The 5,034-nt window shown below is 37.2% G+C and overlaps 1 non-coding gene across 1 annotated transcript; it reads left to right on the top strand.

Annotated features, from left to right (window-relative positions):
- The first annotated feature begins 2,880 nt into the window (after positions 1-2,880).
- Positions 2,881-2,982, top strand: LOC111825218. The gene has a single exon (XR_002828365.1). It is a non-coding gene; the product is annotated as a U6 spliceosomal RNA (small nuclear RNA).
- Positions 2,983-5,034: the final 2,052 nt, after the last annotated feature.

Raw genomic sequence — 5,034 nt, forward strand, 5'->3', positions numbered from 1 at the left:
TATTAGTGGGGTGGACTTGGACAAATTGCATTCTTGATTTCTTTCAGCTTACACTGGAAGGTCCATGTTAGGATTAACTGAGAAAATGTATACAAAATGCACACAGCATGTACTGAGTATTTAGTGCATATGAGTACTATTGTGTTTATCTGCCTGTCTCCTCCATTTGGTATGAGCTCCTCAAGAGAAAGAGCCTTGTCTTAGACATCTGGGTTTCCTTGACATCTGGGAGAGTGTCTGGCATAGGCAATGAATACTTGCTGGGTAAATGGCTAAGGAAAGGTTTGATACATCTCATATATCATATTGAAATTGCACAGGATAGCCTTTTTGAAAAAGTGAAATGTCAAGTGTGTGACACTTGAAGAGTTATTATCTCTATTCTAAAATAAAATGCTTCATAATCTTTTTTTTGGAGACTGTGAAAGCCATTTCAAAGGTTAACTCATGTGGTCATGTCATCTCAGGTAGACAAACATTATTTTTCCTTGCTGACAGAAGTAAAAATCATAATGACTAATTAATGGTAGTATGATATTTTTTCATTCATTCATTCAACAATTATTTGTTGAGCACCTTCTAAACGTTAACCATTCTAGGTGCAAGCACTTGAAAGATGAACAAAGGCAAATATGGTTCCTGCCCTAATGGTCCCAGCTTAAGTAGTGGGGGATGACGATTATGGCAGAAAGTGATGATAGTCAGTGTGCTCAGACCTCTCACAGGGGATGGGTGGAATGCTATGGTACCATGTAACAGAGATAGCATTTAATTATTCTGGAGGAACTCAAACTAGAGGAGAGAATAGCACAGGGTTCAGGGCACAGAGTTCCTGAAGAGCTCTGTAATGCATATTAAACTCTTAGACTTTATACAAGGGCATCATGTGGATTTAAACAAGGGAGTAACAAATCTGATTTCCATTTTGCAAAGACCATTATGACTTCTATATAAAAATCGGATTCAAAAGGCTAAAACTGAAGCCAGAAAGATTGTCTGGGAAGCCACCAGCAATCTGGACAATCAGATCCTCAAACTCTGAATCTGAGTCTCCATTCACCATTTGTGTTTCAAGGTTGACTATTGTGGTACTATGATAATACGGGGAAGGCACCATAGGTATAATGGTAACAAGGTCTATGTGATTGCACAAGAAAAGCAACTTACTTTTAAAGGAACATTTAGAAGTCATCTTGTCTACCACTCTCACTTTCAGATGGAGAAGTTTTTACTCACAAAGTTCATATCTCACCCAACTCCTACTCTCTAAATATGACCTGAGTGCTTTAGATTATACCATGTCCCAAGGCCAATAGAAAATAAATGGGGGACATGTTCCCTAGTTCCAAGGACCTTTGAATCTTGTTGAAGAAGAAAAATAGTTCTTCCTAAGGGACCTGAAGCCAAAGATAAAGAATGAATATAAGGCTAATTGTGTTTCTACTGCTGTAGTTAAGCATTCTCCATGCCCTCGCTGATTAATGGAAAATCTTTATGTCTCCTTAAACTCTAAACAAATATATATAACTTCATAGCTAGCAATAGAAGTTGACCAGAAAGCCTACTATTATTATGTCTAAAGAAATTTTAAAGTTTCCTCCTCAGCTATCTATACTAGTATAGTTTGCAGAAATAGGAATGGGGTAGGAATACATCCTTTAGCTTCTTCTTGTATAGGGTCCAAATCCTATTCAGATGATTGGTTGTTTGGAGCCACATATCGACCTCCTCATCACCAATGCAGCCAATGGATTATGAAAGCATGAAAGGGTAAAGCTACATGGTTGGATATTGTGGAAATACTTAACTGTGATCATCATTTTTAACAAGACTTTTACGAGTAGCAAATATGTAGTATTGGGTATAATGATTTTACTACAATAAAAATATATTTTGAAGTATAAGTATTTCCAAATTTTTAACATATCACTAATAATTTAATATTTTCAAGGTAACTTAAATGTTTCTGAATTTAAAAAATATAGTCCACAATATAAAAGTGTGTCAATACTTTGCAGTGATCTGTTCTGGATTTTGAATCCTACTATTAACTAACCATATGATTACTTACTGGCTCTGTGCATTAATTCCCATCACTAAGACAGGGGTGATAATAGTGGTCACCTCACTGTGGTTGTTGGGAGGATTAAGTGAGTCAATACATGTAATGAGCTTAGAATAACACTTGGTATATAAACAGCACTTACTATTACATAGTTGTTATGAAAATTTTTGAGACAATAGGGTCTTATCCATCAATAATTTTCATAAAGCTATGAAATATGGGACTAAATACATTTCATATTAAAGGCAATTACTACCCTGTCCCTGACCTATAATTCTGAGTTATTATGTGGAAAAGTATTTATAATTATTCATCCTATTTTCTATGAAGATTTCAAAATTCCATTGATAACTCTGGGGTGGAGGGATGGGAATTGTGAGATAACATCACATCGTTTTAGGCTGTAATCATCCCAGATGGAAACCATATCCAAAGGTTCAGTGTATTCTTTGGAAGGAAAGATGTAGGGTGGTGCCACTTGCATCATATTCCAGACCAGATTAGAGGTCTTGGAATTGTGGTTGTACACACCCTGTTTTGGGTTGTAAGAAGCCACTCCACAACCAAGGGCACATGGAACTTTCTCCAAAGTTTCATCTCTGAAATATGTAGACCCAATGAAATATCATGTGACAACAAATGATTATTAGTCACCAGCATATGGAAGGTTCTCATTAAAAAAATATATTTTGAGTACATACTCTCTGACGGGTATTAGGCTAGATATAAGGCTACCAAATAAGAAGGAAACACCAGACTTCTAACCAAGAAAGTTCCCATTCGTGGAGGAAAGAGACAAGTAAAAAAAATTCTAAGTGCTCTCTTTGGCAGCATATATACTAAAATTGGAATGATACAGAGAAGATTAGCATGGCCCCTAAGAAAATTCCCAAAATAGTAAAATAATAGAAGTATGTAAAATTCACCATAATGAGACAAAGGAAGTGAGAATAGGGTGCTCTCAGGGAGGAAGAACCAGAGCTGAGTCTTGGGGGACAAATGGAAGTTAATCATCCAATAAAATAGTGTCAAGAGAAGAGCATTTTAGTTACAAAGAATAAAGGCCATAAATCTTAGTATGTTTGGGTAACTGTAAGTATTGCTGTTTATGTCTGGAACATACAATTTGAGATGCATGTTGGTGAGAGTTCAGGCTGGAGAGGGCTTTTTGTCTTGTATGTCTTGCTGAGGAGTTTAGACATTATTCTGTGGATAATTAGGGCTCCTGAATAATTTTTGACAAAGCAGCAACACAATATTATTTTTTATTTTAGAAATATCCCCCTGTCTGCAGTATGGAAAATGACTACAGGCAGGCAATAGGAGATTCTTATATAATTAAAATGATAAATAATGAGGGTCCACATTTATGCCGGGTTGGAAATGGAGAGAGAGCTTGAATTAGACACAGACTTCAGTGATAAAACTTACAGGACTAAGTCACCAACTAACTTGAAGTGTTGGATGAAAAAGCAGAAAGTCAAAGAAAATCACCATATTTCTGACCTAAGTAAACCTGTTGGTGAACAGTGGTGCTGATAACTGCCAAGGGGCATGGAGCTGAAGGTGATGGTCAGGTGAGTGAAGGGCAAGACCATTACCAGAGTGCCTTCCCATTCCCCTATGTGTTACTGCAAACACTTATCCTGGTTATCCAGAATTCTTTCTTCTGGTTATGTTAAAAGTTAGTTCAGAAGAAGGGTAATAATGGGAGGAATAATTATGGATAAATTTCTATTATCCATCTTGACCTTAATTCAACTTGCAATAGAAATTGCTCATTCAGAGAGGATAAATGTAATTTTTAAAGCCCAGATAGGTCACATCTTAGAGAATAAGACTTTGATTTGTAAAGCATTGAATTAATAATGATAATCAAGCCGAAACCGGTTTGGCTCAGTGGATAGAGCATCGGCCTGCGGACTGAAAGGTCCCAGGTTCGATTCCGGTCAAGGGCATGTACCTGGGTTGCGGACACATCCCCAATAGGAGATGTGCAGGAGGCAGCTGATCGATGTTTCTCTCTCATCGATGTTTCTAACTCTCTATCTCTCTCCCTTCCTCTCTGTAAAAAATCAATAAAATATATTAAAAAAAATAATGATAATCAATATTAAATTGACACTTACTATGTGTCAAACATTGTGTTAAGCTCTTCACAGACATTTCATTTAAGCCTTACAACAAACCTAAGAGGCAAATGCCACTATTCTTCCCACTTTACAGATGGGGAACTATGAGGCTTAGAGAGTTTGAACTATGAGGCTTAGAGAGTTGCCCAGGATTCAAAGTAAAGTCTTCCCTCTGTTGTGGAAAGAGCAGAGGATTGGGAATTCAGGAACCTGGTTTAGAGCCCCACTTTAGCTATTTATTGGCAGGGTAATAGTCATGTCACCCTTTTTCATCTGTAAAAATATAAATAGCGGGATGGGAGTGTAGGGAGAGATTGGAAAAGTTGAAATTAGAGACCCCATGGCCCCTCTAAGCATTGACATTCTATGTTTTTTGACTGTTCATAATAGAGTGTTCATTCTGGTAATGACTCTGAATTCAGAGGAATATGGTGACTGATCTGTACTATATACTAAGAGGACAGGCATGTCGCTGAAAGGAAGAGAGACCATTGCCCAATACATGTTATCACTGGTATAATTCACACACTTATTAAAGGCCCTTTCCTGGCTGTGCTTTTATTCTCCGCCTAAGGAATTATTTGGATTGTTGCCCTTTCTTTGTTAGGAAAAGGAGTGAGAACAGTTTCTCTGGAGAAGAAAAATCTCCCATAAACAGAGGGCTTCTCGGTCTCTGTCTGTTTTAAAACAATTCAGAAAGGGACTTTTTGTGAAGTGTTCTCTTGAATTTTGTCATCTTTCTTTTACCTCGCTGCCCAAATATGGTAGAATAACAGCTCTTCTTAGCAGGGACTTGGAGAACATGAAGATTTCCATGAGAACCACAGAAAGGGTCTT

This window comes from Myotis lucifugus, unplaced genomic scaffold, assembly GCF_000147115.1.
Source record: "Myotis lucifugus unplaced genomic scaffold, Myoluc2.0 scaffold_17, whole genome shotgun sequence".
NCBI classification, from domain to species: Eukaryota; Metazoa; Chordata; class Mammalia; order Chiroptera; family Vespertilionidae; genus Myotis; species Myotis lucifugus.